This window comes from Dermacentor andersoni, chromosome 11 (assembly GCF_023375885.2).
Source record: "Dermacentor andersoni chromosome 11, qqDerAnde1_hic_scaffold, whole genome shotgun sequence".
Taxonomy (NCBI): Eukaryota; Metazoa; Arthropoda; class Arachnida; order Ixodida; family Ixodidae; genus Dermacentor; species Dermacentor andersoni.
The window spans coordinates 1,023,836-1,041,521 of NC_092824.1; the positions used below are offsets into that span (position 1 = coordinate 1,023,836).

At 44.2% G+C, this 17,686-nt stretch overlaps 1 protein-coding gene across 4 annotated transcripts in view; it reads right to left on the minus strand.

Annotated features, from left to right (window-relative positions):
* Positions 1-17,686, minus strand: part of LOC126517480 (uncharacterized) — a 360,590-nt gene that overhangs the window by 228,909 nt on the left and 113,995 nt on the right. The window lies entirely within an intron of this gene.

Here is a 17,686-nt window from a genome sequence, read left to right on the forward strand (position 1 = left end):
CTTGCAAAGAACCAAAAGCACGCCTGCATCTGCGTTTGGAGCGAATGCTATTCTTTCGAACTAGCGTGCGAACGACTGCCGCTTCACCGATTCGTCACTTTGGCTTCACTGTGTCTTATAAAGAATACACAGCGCGCAGAAGAGAGAGAATGGAAGTGAGGAACACGGAAGAGCACTATAATCTATGAAAAAATGAAAGGCGCAGAAATTTTGCTTTGTTGGCAGGTATCCGCACTACAAAATCCGAGTGAATAAAGGTGGGATGTTTTTAGGTTGGTTGGCGGTGGAGTACGTTAAAAAGCGCGGGGTCTTCAAACTTGGTATGTTATTTTTCTTATTGATTTTTTATTCATGCAGAAACAAGTAAAATCGTACAAGCGAGGTGCCTCGAGAGGCCAGCCATGCGGCAATTTTGTGTGTATTTGCGGCCTTCTTTCACGCTCGGAAAAACACCTATGTAGCACGGATGAAAAAAAAAAAGAAGTTGCATCGGAAGTTATTCTTGTTGCTCTGCAATTTTCTCACTGAAACTTTTAATCTAATTATAATATTTGAGATGTTGTATAATCAAGACTAATTATCCAATTAGGCGTAATGAAAAAGAAATGTGAGTATCTCCAAGCGACGGCAAAGAACATTACCTTGGTCCTATCCAGCTACGTTGCATTTGCATATTTGGTATGCTTGGCTCAAATTATGTGGGACGCCCGGTATGTAGGTATATATTAGCCCCAGTACTGCAAAATATTAAGCCAACACGTTTAAGTACCCATGCTGGTTTTCAGCTCCTTACCAACCGGGTGGCACTTACTTATAATAAGCCAAAGCATTTATTTAATTCACTACACAGTGTCGAGGACGAACATTATCGTGAGCCTGAGAAAGCATTGAAATACCTTATTCATACTTATGCTTTACCATGTGCTTATTTGTAACCAGTGGAAGGCTTCAGCTTTCACATGGTGCTACTTTGGTAGGCATTGATTCTTATATGCCTGCAACTTTTTGTTGCACAAGGAGTCTGCCAGCAATGATGAAGTTTGGGACATGCCATGTTCTTCTTTCTTCCTTGCGAAAGGTAAAATGTTCTGTGGTACCGCAGTCGGGCAAGCACTCCTGATATAAAACTTCTTTTGTGCAGGAGGCACTTTTCTTACCGCAAAGAGCTTCACCATATGCGTTGACACCCTGCCAGTGATACATGGAACCAATCCATGCCAGGCTTTCAAGCTCACCTTCTTCGTGCACTATGCTTTCAATGTTGCGTGCTCCAAGGACACAAGTCTCTGCTTGGAGTGCACACAGCGGTAGGTACCGAGTTCACTTGTGAACTAAGCTGCGATGGCCTTTATTGTTTGGTTTTTGCACTTATCACACGTGGAGTGATGATCGACGTTACAGACATTCATTTATCATAGGACCCTTTTATGATATTGCTGATACGTACAAAAACAATCTTGAAAAATGTTTCCTCGGCCCAAACAACTAACCAGCTGTGGAATGAAATTAGGATGATGCTATTGCTTTTCAGCAATGAATGCATCTTTTGCTGCCACACAAATGACAATGAATTGCGAAAGTGCAACAAAATCATTTTTTCCTTAGAACAATTTGCCTGGAGTGGTTTTGGTATCCCTTTAACACGCAGTGATAGTATTCGGGGAACAGTTCTCATCCGATTAACAAAATATTAGGCTCGCAAAACCTGATCCAAATGATCACTAAGGAGAGGTTCAGTTTGGCTTAGAAGTTGATGGTTTTGCGTTGAACACTAAAGATTACTGCAATGTGGGCTTTATAGGAATCAAATTTTGGGGTGGCTGAGGGGCAGCAATCCTGCTATTTCTTGGCAGAAAATACAGATATTTTCAGTGTGCCAAGTATAACGACATTATATCCATGGTAGAGCGTGTAAGCGCGACAGTACGAGGAAGGATGTAGGAACAAACAGATACACAGACACAGCGCTGTGTCTGTGCATCTGTTTCTTCCTACGCCCTCATACTGTCGCGCTTATACACTCTACCATGGATTCTAACCAACTACCCGCCAACATGTTTTAACCAAGACATTCTATCCTTGCATTAGGACCATTGCAGGTGTGAATTCTGGCAGGGGAACCAATGTAGAGCGCACAAAGAAAAAGCACCATTGCCTTCCTCCAAAAATTACTTCCCTCATCGCATAGTTGCAAGACTTCAACTTTAAGCTGTTCTAAAATTTCAAAGCTTTCTAGGTCAATGTGTTTTGGTTACACTGTGATAATGCAAATAGCCTGTTTCATGCCTTATGTCCTGTTGCTTCTATTTCACTGCTTCATGCCGTCATCATCATCATCATCATCATCATCATCATCAGCCTGGTTACGCCCACTGCAGGGCAAAGGCCTCTCCCATACTTCTCCAACTTCCCCGGTCATATACTAATTGTGGCCATGTTGTCCCTGCTGCAAATTTCTTAATCTCATCCGCCCACCTAACTTTCTGCCGCCCTCTGCTACGCTTTCCTTCCCTTGGAATCCAGTCCGTAAACCATAATGACCATCGGTTATCTTCCCTCCTCACTACATGTCCTGCCGATTTCTTTTTCTTGATTGACGTCAATTGACACTGAAAAATGTGCTACAGCCCTTAACAATTTCTTCACATCAGTATTTTCTCCTGCTATAAACTTCCGTTCTGACGAATTACCATGCCACTCGCTGTCCACAATGCCCGATATCCACATTAACGCTGATGGAATAGCTGGGCTAATAGAGGCTCTAAAATTATCCTCCTCCGCTGGTTGCAATCAAATCAGCAACAAATTACTTAAGAACACCAGTTCCCTGTCAAGCGCAATACTTAGCTTACTCTTCCAGCAATCAATCAGTACTGGTGAAGTTCCCCACGATTGGAAAAAGGCTCAAATCATTCCCGTCCATAAATCTGGTGATCGAACAAAAGCATGTAACTATCGTCCAATTTCTCTAACCAGTATCCCCTCTAAACTGCTGGAACATATCATAGCAACCAATCTAATGCACTACCTTGAATCAATTAACTTCTTCTATTCATATCAGCAAGGTTTCAGAAAACTATTATCCTGCGAAACTACGCTCTCTGAATTCACCGATGAAATCTTACAACACATGGACGATCACCTACAAATTGACGCCATCTTCTTAGACTTTTCGAAGGCATTCGACCGCGTCCCTCACAATCACCTACTTGCCAAATTATCTACTCTTGCAATTCCCCCATCACTGATTACTTGGATCGAACATTCCTTAAAAGGACGCGTACAATACACATCCGCTAACTCTCATGACTCACACCTTTCGGATGTTACATCCGGTGTCCCCCAGGGAGCAGGCTTATCCCCGCTGTTATTTTTAATCTATATCAATGACCTGCCATGTAACACAAAAACTAGACTTCGTCTTTTTGCTGATGACTGCGTCATTTACAACGCCATCCATAACCCTGGTGATTCCATTGACTTACAAGAAGACATAGACACTATAGTTTCATGGTGTGAAAAATGGTTCATGCCTCTTAACCTTAATAAGTGCCAATGTATGTCCTTTTCACGTAAGCGCAGCATTACAAATTACGCGTACCACATAAGCTCAACTACAATACCACGAACAGACTGCTATAAGTATCTAGGTGTTCACTTGACATCATCATTATCATGCGTTACTTACATTGAAACAATATGCGCAAACGCCTCGCGCACACTTGGTTTCTTGCGTCGCAATCTGAAATCTGCATCGCCCGCTATAAAAAAAACTTGCATATCAGACATACGTTCGGCCGAAACTGGAGTACGCATCATCTATCTGGCACCCCTCGCAAGCATATCTTACCTACGAATCAGAAGCCATTCAGAATCGTGCTGCACGCTTTATCATGTCAAACTACTCAAGTAAAACCAGCATAACTGAACTAAAACGCACACTCGATCTTCCCAGTCTCCAATCACGTCGTATCATCTCACGTCTCTGCATGCTTCACTCTTACTACTATCACCAAATAGCCAGACACCCTCGACTACAACCCCCGCCTAGAATCTCTCCCCGCCTCAACCACAGCTGTCCAATCGGGCACATTCAGTGCCGCACGTCTTCAATGAAGGATTCTTTTTTTCCAAATGCAATAGCGCTGTTGAACACTCTGCCCGATTGTACTGTCTCTTCCGCCGACCACACGACTTTCCGTGAGAAACTAACAATCCACTACACCTAGAATGGTTTGTCTCAAATGCATTTGCTTATTGACCCCTTTTAAGTAATTAATTGATAGTGATTCGTTCTCACGCATAATATGTTTTAATAGTGTTTATGTAGTATGTATTTTGTTGTATATTATGGTTTCTTTACAGTGATTTTGATGATAGTACTGCTTGCTTGGTTCTCTCCTGAGCGTTGTTTCCTTTTCTATTCTTCGTCTATCTTCTCTTCCTCTTTTCCCTCTTTAGCGTGATGAAGAGTTCCTCACACTTTGTTTGCCCCCGCCTTATGTAATGTCTGCGGGCCTTTAAGGCTTCAATTTATTTATTTTATTTATTTTACCCTCAGGGCAAAGCATTACAGAGGGGAGTGGTAATACATAATAACACTGAAAATACAAGCAACAGGTTGTGCGTAAATAAATGAAATGAAATGAAATTCAACTAAGATGTCAATAACTCGCGTTTGTTCCCTCACCCAATCTGCTTTTTTCTTATCCCTTAACGTTACACCTATCATTCTTCTTTCCATAGCTCGCTGCGTCGTCTTCAATTTAAGCAGAACCCTATTCGTTAGCCTTCAGGTTTCTGCCCCGTACGTGAGTACTGTTAAGACATCGCGGTTGTACACTTTATTCTTGAGCGATAGTGGCAACCTGCTGCTCATGATTTGAGAATGCCTGCCAAACGCACCCTAGCCCATTCTTATTATTCTGATTATTTGAGTCTCATGATCCGGATCCGCGGTCACTACCTGCCCTAAGTAGATCTATTCCCTTACCACTTCCTGTGCCTCGCTATCTATCGTAAACTGCTGTTCTCTTCCGAGACTGTTAAACTGTTGACAAGCGCTGTGTCTGTGTATCTGTTTCTTTATTCGTCCTCGTCCAGTCGCGCTTATACACTCTACCATGGATTCTAACCAACTAGCCCGCCAACGTGTTTTAACCAAGTTCATTACTTTAGTTTTCTGCAGATCAATTTTTAGACCCACCCTTCTGCTTTGCCTCTCCAAATCAGTGAGCGCGTATTGCAATTGGTCCCCTGAGTTACTAAGCAAGGCAATATCATCAGCGAATAGCAAGTTACTCAGGTATTCTCCATTAACTTTTACTCCCAAGTCTTCCCAATCCAGGTCTCTGAATACCTCCTGTAAGCACGCTGTGAATAGCATCGGAGAGATCGTATCTCCCTGCCTGACGCCTTTCTTTATTGGGATTTTGTTGCTTTCTTTATGGAGGACTACGGTGGCTGTGGAGCCGCTATAGATATCTTTCAGTATCTTTACATACGGCTCGTCTACACCCTGATTCCGTAATGCCTCCATGACTGCTGAGGTTTCGACTGAATCAAACTCTTTGTCGTAATCAATGAAAGCTATATATAAAGGTTGGTTATATTCCGCACATTTTTCTATCACCTGATTGATAGTGTGAATATGGTCTATTGTTGAGTACGATTTACGGAATCCTGCGTGGTCCTTTGGTTGACGGAAATCTAAGGTGTTCCTTATTCTATTTGCGATTACCTTAGTAAATAGTTTGTAGGCAACGGATAGCAAGCTGATCGGTCTATAATTTTTCAAGTCTTTGGCGTCCCCTTTCTTATGGATTAGGATTATGCTAGCGTTCTTGTCTTGTATTGTCTTGTGTCCCAGACAGTGGCGCGTACCCACTATGGGGGATTGGCCAAGAAGCAGGCGGTTTTCCGTAAGGTTAGAAGTATAGAGAAACTAGATTTGAATAGTGGAGCGTGGGACGATAGAACTGTAATTTAGACTTGCAATGAAAGTATTGGCAAGAATATTGATAAAATAATTTAACGTAAAGAAATTAAGTAATAGAAACTATGGATAATTGTAGAAAATCAGCAAGGTACTCTTTTTGTCTCTCTAATAAAATTGTAAACAGCAAGAAAAGCATCCCTGTGGCTGGTTCCCAGTGAAGTTGCCCCAAAAGAAAGAATGTTTGTCGAGGTTAGTGATAGGCCAAGTTTGGTAAATGAGTATTCTAATATTCTTCTTTGTCTTAGAAAGCGGCGGCATGAGAGAAAATAATGTTCGATAGTTTCAGGTGCACTGCAATAAGAACATAGAGGGGACCTGTGTAAGTAAAAATTTAGAGGAGGTATACGGCATCTCAATTTTGTAAAAGATACTTCCAATTGCCTTGAAGGACACCAATTAATATTCCATGGGAAGCCAAGATGGTGGAATTCAGAACACGGTGTTAGCATGGATATTGCAGAATTTTGAGATATAGCGAAATTTCTGTACCTTTACGTGGTGACATAAGCTAATGTCGGCAAAACAGATATGATAGGGCCGTTAAGGGATGCTCGTGCGAGTGAATCTGCCATTTCATTCAAGTGCAACCCACGATGTCCCGGTACCCAAAGCAAACATACTTTTCGTAACTACGGAGGTATCATCGAACGAAATGTTCTTTGAATTGCTGAATTTAATGATGCAGTTAGTGCTGTGCATACAGATAGCGCGTCGGTCCCGATAACAGCTAATGGGTCTTTTTGGGGGAGTTTTCGTAATGCTAATATAATCGCTAATAGTTCTGCCTGAAATATAGGTGTGAAGTCGGGAAGGCGAAGGGAGTAGGACCATTGAAGAGATTCAGAGAAGATCCCCACTCCTGCCTTCTCATTGCAAACAGAAGCGTCAGTAGCTACTACGTTGTCAGTGGTTAGCTGGTGCAGGTGGCCGTGTAAGATATTAATTAAATATCGCCTTGGTAATAGTTTAGTATGATTAGGAAATATGTCCTCGAACTCAATTTTGAGGTCTGTAAAGGCATCATTTGAATGGTAAACTTGGCGTATGGATACATCCAGTTTTTGTAACTGTGCTTGTACGAATACTATCTGAGGGCTGTGCAATCTCGACCACGATACTTGGAAAAACTCAGCAGGTTCAGTGATAAAGGCATATTGCGTACGTCTTTTTGAAAACTCACAAATTTTTCAAGATGTTTGAACCGTAAGCATGCGGAATCTGCAATCTAGGGTGGGTATATGAGCTTCCTGATATAAAACAGCATTGGCAACAAATCTAGGAAGTCCGAGGCATGACCGTAGAGCTTCTCTTTCTAAAAGTATGAGAGGTTTAATTTTGTAGGCGGGGCCACCGGAAAGTACACGCAGCCGAATTCTAATATGGGCCGAACATACATTTTCCAAGATTCCGGTACGCTCGAATTCATGAGGCATTGCGTGTACAGGGCGGCCAGTTTTTCTAGAACTATCTGCCTACCATCCTTCAACAAATCTGCTGTTACCTGGACCTCCCCAGCTGCCTTCCCCCTTTGCATAGCTTCCAAGGCTTTCCTTACTTCTTCTTCACTTCTTTCTTTACTTCATGCAACACTAGTGTTCAAGGAAGGCACAATTTGCTAATCTGCACAATTTTATTTCTGCGTATACTTGGTGTTAGAGTTTCGTGACCGGTTGTACTGATTGTATTGCTACATTCTGTACTGTACTCACGGTACCGTAATACTATTTTGATATTTATATTATTACGATATCATCGAGAGATGCTCGAGAGACGGGCCGCCGCGAGAACGACGATGAAGTTTAGAAGAACTTGTTCTACAGCGGGCTATGGTTTATGGGTCCCTGGCCACCGAGACATTCATATTAATGAAAAAGCCGATTCCTTAGCAAGAGCTTCTTTAGTAGGTCCTGTGCTATTTGTGCTGCCGGCAACTGCGCACATTACTGCAGCCAGATATCGGAAATTTTCTTTGAGCGAGGACAAAAAAGCTTTGTCATTAGCAAAATCTTCAGATTTCTTACACTTAAATTATTCTTGGAACCGGCAATGGTGTCCTAACCGGAAATTTGAAGTTTCATTAACTAGGCTGCGTTGCCGTATTCCAACACTTAATTTTTACTTGCACAGATGTGGTCTGGCGGTATCCCCTCTATGCTACCTCTGTAATGAACCAGAAACTATAGACCATTTTTTATCATCATGCCGGCGGTTTTCAAATCATCGAAAACTATGTCTAGAAATTCCACTTCAAAATTTAGGATTACCTTTAAGCAGCACTGTTATACTCTCCCTTGGAGCAACAGTTTTGGGATATAGCCACAGGAACGTTTGCCTAGCCATTTATAATTTCCTATGTGGCACAAAAAGAATGCCTTGTTAATAGTTTTTAGTTTGAAGAATTGATTTATTTCTACTGCAGTTTAGAAAATTCAAAAAGTAAAAGCACAAATTCACAGTTCAAATCTTACTATTACTATTCATAATTTAACTTACTCAAGTTTAAGTATATCCTTTTTTTTTTTAACATTCCTATCAACGCAAGGCTTACCATAGTATTGATCAATACTTCATCTCATGTATTCATAGTTCATTTTATATCTTGGAATGTTTGTTTTCCTTTCCTTTTTCGAGTTATTTATTTATTAACCAATTTATTTTATTTTATGTATTGAGTCATATTACCACCCGATTCGTGGCCTATCCCCCTCAGTGGGTTTGTGCCATTACCTGAGGCTTCATCATCATCATCATCATGGTTTTTGTGTTCCCGCGCCTGTAAGCCGTGTTCCGGAGATCATCGCGAACATCGTCACTGCGAAGTGCCGCGCGCGGCTGTATGCTTTCTACATAAGGAAGAATGTGGTTCCTGAAGATGTACTCCGATTGTATGGGCATGTGAAACCTTCCTTGAAACATGGAAAACAAGTATGTCGAAATATGCACGACGAGCTAAAGGAGCAGACGTACGCGGAGTTTTGTAGACATGCTGGGACTCATCTTCTTTGCGAATTATCCTGCATGGCTGGTTGCCATCAAAATGCGTGACGCCAAATGGCTAGAAGCGCAGACGACGGAACGTTGGTGGCGCTGTTACCTGCGAGATGTCTTAGCAAAGATGAAGAACACCAAACCACAAGCTTTGGGTAATGTTATCCTGCTCGGAGAAGCTGCGGTGACCAAAAGAATTCTGTCTACCCTCAAGAAAGGGCTCAAGCACAGCATGGAAACTTCACTGGAAGCGTATGAATGGTTGACCCTAAACCGGAGCCTGGCCAAGCAAGCGGAGGCAGAGGATCAAGAAAGGTGTTTATTGGATGGCGTGGACAGCCTAATCAACACAGTCAAGAAGACTGAAGAAATGCCAAAGCGGAAGGACCCAACGTCAGGAATCGTCAGGTTTTTTTAGACAGAATGACCACAGACTGCTACAACAGGATAAAGAAGGAGGGTTTGTGGTAATGCCGTCGGGGCTTTTCTACGAGATGGCGACGGCTGCTGTGAAAAAGAACTGCAAGCCTGTGCCAGTGAAAGCCGCAAAGATAAAGGCGAAGACCGTTTCTATGTGCAAAGAGATGGAACTGCACAAGCTGGCTACGTCACTCAACAAAAGCAAAGGTGATGGCTTCATCGTGTGTTTTTTACGGCCATGAAGCACAAAGAGGATAACCCTTTCAGGTCTATCATGAGTGAAAGAGGAACTTGGCAGAACGAAGTAAGCAAGTTCTTGCAGAAATGCTTATCGCACGTGAAAGTGGACGACCCATTTGAAACAAAGAACTCGGAAGATGTTACTAGGTTTATAGAGTCGAATGACGATATTGGCCATGCTTTTACCATTGACATAGAATATTTGTTTTATTCCATCCCTCACGCTGCATTGTTTCAGGCTGTTCAAAAATGTATTGAAGTTAATGGTGAAGTGTCTTTTCAGAATTATGCGGGTTGACTGTTGATAGGTTTCTGGCGTTGCTTGAATTTTACCTCAACTCTACATTCATACAGTTTGAAGAAGACATTTACGTGCAGAAACAAAGTATATGTATAGGCTCTTGCGTTGCTCCTATTTTGTGCAATGTTTAGTTATCAGAATTAGACAGGGCGGTAAACGAAGGGATCGATCGTGACCAGGTTGCTACCGTGTTTCGTTATGTTGACGATTTTCTTGTACATTTAAAAAAGCAAGCCAGTTCCACGTAGGACGACGCCATAGCAGGTGTACTACACATCTTCCAGCGCCTTGGCAAAGGTTTGACTTTCACCCATGAACTAACAAAGGATAATAATATTCAGTTTTTAGACAGCGCTATACGCTTCTGTGACGACCATGTGTGCTGGAAATATACCCCTAGATCCCAAAAGAAATTCTTGCCCTACGATGCGGCTCCTTCGAAAACGCTAAAGCGGGCAACAGCCACCCAGTCTATCATATCACCCTTAATAAGGTCCTGCACACACAAAATACAGGAAAGCTTTGACACGCAGATTGTAAGATTGGAAGAAGCAGGTTTCCCGCAATCATTCATTTCAGCAGTAGTGGAGGCAGTGCTTAAGAAGATAAAGACGGAAAGCAATATTACTGACGAAGCAAGGGAGCGCAAGGATAAGAAACGTAAAGTTGTGCTTTATGTTCTCAAGACTTCCCACAACTTAAAAACGGTTGTGAAACGGTATGGAGTTGAGATAGCGTTCTTGGCTCCCGGCAAGCTCGCTGGGCTATGCTCACGCATAGGAAGAAGTAAAGATAGGATCCAAGGGTGCGGAACAAAACACGCCATTTTCCACATCGATTGCAGTGTTGGAGTAGTTTATCAGATACCTCTATCATGCGGCAAAGTTTAGATAGGCCAAACAGGAAGGTGCATGAATGTGCGCTTGCGTGAGCATGAATTGTCAATTAGAAATAATACGAATGGGCACCTGCCTGTCTAGTTCAGTTCAGTTCAGTTTATTACCTTAAAGGTCCCCCGTAGGGGCATTACATAAGGGGTGGGTTTTTATAATATAGCCGAATATCGTCAGAAATAATTATTTAAAAAAAATGGTCGGTTACAAGTTCGGAGAACGAAGATGGACAAGTCGTATTAGCGATGTTGGCGGGAAGGCCATTCCAGTCTGTGGCGGTACGGAAGAAAAAGGAGGCTGGGAAGGTGGTTGTCCGTGCACGTGGGCGTGCCACTTGAAGTGGATGGCTGGTGCGATGAGATATGCGTGCTGCTGCTGTGATGTAAGGCTCTTGATTAAGGGAGGAAAAGAAGAACTTGTGGTACAGGGAAAGACTGGAAATGCGACGTCGACATGAAAGTATTGACAAGCCGGATTCTGATTTCAGTGATGAAACGCTGACGTCATATGAATATGAGGTATGAATGAATCTAACAGCACGATATTGAACTGATTCTAATGCGTCGGTGAGATATGCTTGATGCGGGTTCCAGATAGCTGACGCGTATTCCAGTTTCGGCCTGACAAGTGACTTATATGCTAGTAACTTTAAATCTGATGGGACCTGCCGTAGGTTTCGTTTTAGAAAACCTAAGGTTTTGTTAGCTGCAGAGATAATGCTAGTGACATGTGCGCGCCAAGACAAATCGTGAGACAGGGTTACACCTAGATATTTATAGGATTGTACTGATTCTAATGGGGTGGTATTAATTTCATATGGGAAGAAGGAAGGGTTGCGACGGCGGGAGAAGGACACGAATTTACATTTCTTGGCGTTACTGCTTGGCGTGCCCGTGCAAGCCGATCATGAAGGAAGTAAAGATCTTGTGCCGCTGACGAGATACCCGAGCCAGAGAGCTACTCGAGACGCACCATATTAGAAAGAAGGGACAAGACTGTGTCAGTGACACCTCAGTTTATTTACACAACATTGAGATGAGGTTTATTGACGAGCGTAGGTACGGCGCGTTTTGCATATGCAAAGTTTTTCTTTCCTTTATCATTTCTTTTTTCTCGCACGCGCAGTGGTGTATGTCGGGGGTGTACTTATATGTGGTCTTAGTGGAATAAACATTAGTTGCAAGTCTGCGCCCGTCCTTGTCCCATGCTGTCTCTGTGGTCCGTTTGTTAGCGCAGTTAAACAATGTTCGCACACGACGATGAAGTTGGTCGCTGCCCTTAGCGCGAACGAGGGTTAGCCTGGCTGTCTGTGCAAATAGCCTGTGAATAGCCTCCTTCGTCTGTGTCTTTTCAGACGTAACATTCTGGTGGAGGTTAGCGATCCCCGTCCTCGCCACGGAATTGCGAAGTGGTCGGCACATCGAGCTTGTCCCCATGCCTCCCGGTGACGAGCCAACCTCGGCAACGGCTTCGCCTTGTCCGACTGCTCTTATCATCACGGTTGCCCCACATCGCGACCCTGATGTGTTCTCTGGCCTGGAGGGACAGGACGTTGACGAAAGGATCAAGCTGTATGAACACTCCAGTGCTGATAACAGGTGGGACCTAACGATTATGCTCGCCAATGTCATCTTTTATCTCGGCGGCACCCCACTCGTGTGGCACCAAACGCATGACGACGAGATAAACAGTTGGGACAGTTTCAAAGAAAAGCTCAGGGAACTGTTCGGCGACCCCATTGGGCGCAAGGCTGCCGCGAGAAAGGCTCTTGCGTCTAGTGTTCAGACATCCACAGAGCAGTACGTTTCATACATCCTCGACGTCTTGGCTCTCTGCCGCAAAGCTGACGATACGATGTCTGAAGCAGATAAAGTATCGCATGTGCTAAAAGGCATCGCCGACGATGCTTTCAATTTGCTTGTTTTCGGCCACGTCTCGACTATCGACGCCATCATCAAAGAATGCCGTCGCCTTGAATAAGCTAAGAGCCGCCGTATCGCACATCACATCACGCGGCTGCCCAACACTGCTGCTACGTCGACATGTGAGGCTCGACCGCGTCAGACCACCCCCTGTGACGACGTAACCCGTATTGTTCGCCGCGAACTCGAGGCTGCCTGTTCGCCAGCTTTCTCCGCGACGCCTCCCGATCTGCCAGCAACCACCATAGCGATGATTCAGGCTGTCGTCAGACAAGAATTTCCCGAACGTGGGTCTGAACTCCGTGTGTTCCACGTCTCAGCCCAGCGTTCCTCAGTTCTCTAGCGGTCCTCCTCGTCCCCGACAGTCCTTTTCTGCCACATCTCGCCGCAACCCGTCCAAATGGCGTACCCCTGATGACAGACCAATCTGCTTCCACTGCTGTCGCATCGGCGACGACGCTCATCACTGCCGCAACCGATGACCACCACATCCTCGGACATACGCCGCCGCTTAATCCCGCACCTTTAGACCCTCTGTTCCCTATACCACCCGCCATGAACGTGCTGCTGCTTATGCTCCTTCTCCGAACCTTCGCTACAGCCGCTCGCCCTCACCTCGACGCCATCAGTCTCGTTCGCCGCAACCGCGTCGCTTCTCTTCGCCGCGTATCGCCTCCCGGACCCAGCCGCAAAACTAGGCACTGCAGCTTCTGGAGATGAAGCCGCGTTGTCGACCCTGGCCTCAAATCCTCTGCTCACATTACCTACGAACCGAAACCTTCTTGACGTTGACATTCACGGCTATCCTGTCACGGCACTGATCGATACAGGAGCACATCTTTCTATTATGAGTGCTGCCTTCCGACGACGACCGAACAAGCTCCTCACCCTAGCGTCGGCAGGCGTCGTCCGCGTTGCGGATGGCGGTACTGTGCCTATCGCCGTCATGTGTACGGCACGTGTCAGCATCGCCGGCCGCCATACTCCTGTCCTCTTCGCCGTAATTTCTCATTGCCCCCACGACCTAATTCTCGGCGTCGATTTTCTCTTTGCGCATTTTGCTCTTATTGTTGCTCTTCCAGTATCCTTCGCCTTGAGTTGCCGGTTCTCGCAGAACCTTCTGACGCACCCCAAGGCCGCTTACGTCCCACCGGCTTTCTTCACCTGCCGCCAAAGTAAATAGCCTATATTTAAAGGTTGTCGTCCGCACCAGTACCTGATGGCGAGTAGCTCGTCACTCCTTTGCCCGACATTCCACTACAGTAGGACGTTACCGTGCCTCACAGTATACTTACTGTTACTGCGAACCGCACTCGCATGCCTGTCTTTAACTTTGGATTGGCAAAGCAAATTCTACCGCAAGGTATTGCCTTGCCTTGCCACCGGTGATTGTCTCGGCGACCATCACGTGGCAGCGTTATCGACCAATGGTTCTCGCTCGGTTCCCTAGCACCAGTCTCGGGCGCCGATCCCAAAATACATAAAGAAAATGGTTGCGACGGACCTGTCCTGTGCGCAGGCTGAAGACCTTTGCCAAGTATTATCGTCCTACCGAGATATTTTCGACTTCGACGGTCACCCTTTAGGCCAGACGCTTGCGGTCAAGCATAGGATTCTTACTGGCGATGCTACGCCTATTCACCGACGACCGTATCAAGTTTCTGCGTCGGAACGCCGAGTAATTTAAAATGAAGTGAACAAAATGCTAGATAAAAACATCATTGAGCCTTCTTCGAGTCCCTGGGCGTCACCTGTGATGTTGGTTAAGAAGAATGACGGCACGTGGCGCTTGTGTGTAGACTACCGTCATCTGAACAACATTACTATGAAGGACGCCTACCAGCTCCCACGTATAGACGAGGCGCTTCACTGCCTGTACGATTCCAGCTATTCCTCTTCTATTGATCTTAGTTCAGGATACTGGCAGATTGCTCTAGACGACATGGACAGAGAAAAAACCGCGTTCATCACACCTGATGTCCTATATCAATTTAAAGTAATGCCGTTCAGTTCAGTTCAGTTTTATTTCCTTAAAGACCCCTTTGCTAGGGGTATTACATAAGGGGTGGGTACAATTGATAATGCAAATATAAACACAGGTATACAGAAGAAATTGTACATGGAAGCTACATTTTCGCAAGTGCATAAAAACAGAAATAATAACACGTGAGAAAGCAGGTTATTGATTAGCCAACAAGGACACATTTTCGAGAAACGATGTCGGGCAAGTGATTGCAGCTACGTGGTCGGGAAGGGCGTTCCAGTCTGATGCTGTGCGGGAAAAAAAAGACGTGGAAAAAGTAGTTGTGTGGGAGCATTGGCGTAAGACTTGTAATGGGTGCCTAGTTCGTAGCGATATGCGTGCGGGTGGTGTGGTATATGGCTCGTGAAATAAGGAACTGTAAAATAACTTATGAAAGAGGCAAAGGCTGGCAGTAGCGCGGCGACGTGCAATGGGCTGTAGATCAGATTTTGCCCTTAAGGATGATACGCTTACGTCGTATGAGTAGGATGAATGGATGTATCTGACAACGCGGTTTTGAAAGGACTCGAGCTCGTTAACTAAGTAGACTTGATATGGATTCCAGATGGGTGATGCGTATTCAACTTTCGGTCTGATAAGGGATTTGAAAGCTAGAAATTTACGTTCTGCGGGGCGTCACGCAAGTGTCGTCTCATGAAGCCAAAATTCGGTTAGCTGATTAAAGTATGTTGGAAATATGCGTACCCCAACTGAGATCACGAGGAAGCGTGACGCCCAAGTACTTAAATGATTCTACTGATTCTAAGGGAACGTTTACTATTGTATAAGAGGACAGGAAAGGGTTACGGGGACGGGTAAAAGATATATGTTTACATTTGTTGAGATTAAGAGACATCAGCCAGTGTTCACTCCAAGACTGCACGTTGTTAAGACTTTGTTGTAAGGTGTTTTCGTCAGTAGCAGTAGAAACTTGATGGTAAATCACGCAGTCATCGGCGAAAATTCGTATCTTACAAGATACGTGTTGGGGTAAATCATTAATATAACTTTAAAAAAGAAGAGGACCGAGAACTGATCCCTGAGGGACTCCAGAAGTTACAGGGAGAAGAGTGGATGATTTGTCATTTACAGAAACGAATTGGTAGCGATCAGTAAGGAATGCTTCGAGCCATTTGAGTACGTCACTGTGTAAGTTCAAAAAAGAAAGCTTTAGTAGTAAGTGGCGGTAAGGAACTTTGTCAAAGGCCTTTTCATAGTCCAGAAAAAAGCGTCAGTTTGTTGCTTAGAGTCAAGGTTTACATGTAAGTCGTGTAGAAAGAGAGCTAGTTGCGTTTCGGTAGAAAAACCCTTGCGGAACCCATGCTGTGGCGAATGAAAAAATTGATTCGCATCCAAATGATTTATGGTCAGGGAGTATATGACGTGTTCCATGATTTTGCAAGGAAGGCTAGTTAGAGAGATGGGTCGATAATTTAGCGGTGTGTTCTTATTACCAGACTTGTATATGGGAATGACCTTCCCCACCTTCCAGTCGTGAGGCATGGAACCTGTAGAAAGTGACTGCGAGAATATAAGGCACAAAAATGATGAAGAAATATATTTTGTACTTTTTAGCAGTTTAGAGTTTATACCATCGATACCTGCTGAGGATGAAAGTTTAAGGTTTGCAATTATGGGCAAAACACCATCAGGATAAAACACCACGCTCTGCATGCTAGAAGCTTTGTTGCAAGGGACATTAGTTAATGGGACGTTATTATCATTAGAAAATACTGACGAAAATGCGTTGTTAAATATGAGTGCGCACTCAGTTTCAGGCATGATTTCACCCATATCATCAACAAGAGTTACAGTGCATGTGTACTTGGGTTGATAACTTTCCAAAATTTCTTGGGGCTGTCAACATTTTAGGTAAGTCATTATTGAAAAAGACCATTTGGCATTGCGGACAGCACGTAAGTATTCACTCTCAGCGGCGTAATATTTATCCCATGAAGTTGGGCTTGGTTCCAGCTTGGCACTACGAAAAAGTCTTTTTTTCTTATTTTCCAACCTCTTGAAATTCTTATTGAACCAGTTTGAACCAGAATGTTAGTTTCGGAATATACTTGTTTGCGAGCTCATTCATTTTATTTCTAAACAGTTCCCAGTTGGGGGTCTTGAACAGATCGTTCATTGAATGAGGTTTCAAAGACTGCAAAAAAAGTGCGTAATTCTTCATCTATAGCTCCAAAATTTGCTTTTTCATACAGGTTGATACTTTTGCTGGAAAGAACACGGGGTGCTGGGGCAAAGTCAAATGTGGCATGAATTACACTGTGGTCGCTGATAGGACGAAGGTAGGTAACCGATGATAATGTCTCTGGATGGTCAGTAAGTATAAGGTCCAAAATGTTTGCGCAGTCGCGCGTTACACGTGTCGGCTCTGAGATAAGCTGTGTTAAGTTAAAATTCAAACAGATGTCGATGAAATCCTTCGCTTCTGTGTTATTCATTGCGGAAGTTACGTTATTCCAATGAATAATGGGAAAGTTGAAATCAGCGAACAGAAGGATATGAGCGTTAGGATGGTTTACTGTAATCTGGCATAAAGTACTGTTAAGTTCTGGTGAGAAGTTTGTATTACTGGTAGGTGGCCTGTAGCACACACCTAGAAGGACATATCGAGGGGAAGAGCGAATAAGAAGCCATAGTATTTCTAAGTTGGAAGAAATAATATTTGGTGTACAGTCGAGCGCGATTTGAAGGTTATCGCGCGAGCGTCGACCGGGAACGCGAACAGCGCCATGGCCCAGAATTCTCTGCCGAGGCGAGGGAGGTATCAGGCCTGCTTCCCTCACTCTTTTTGCTGTTCCTTCAGCAGCCGTCACTCCCTGCTGGGCTATCAGTTTCTTTTTTTCTTTTTTTTTTGGTTCTGCGAACAGGCAGTGATCGTAGTGC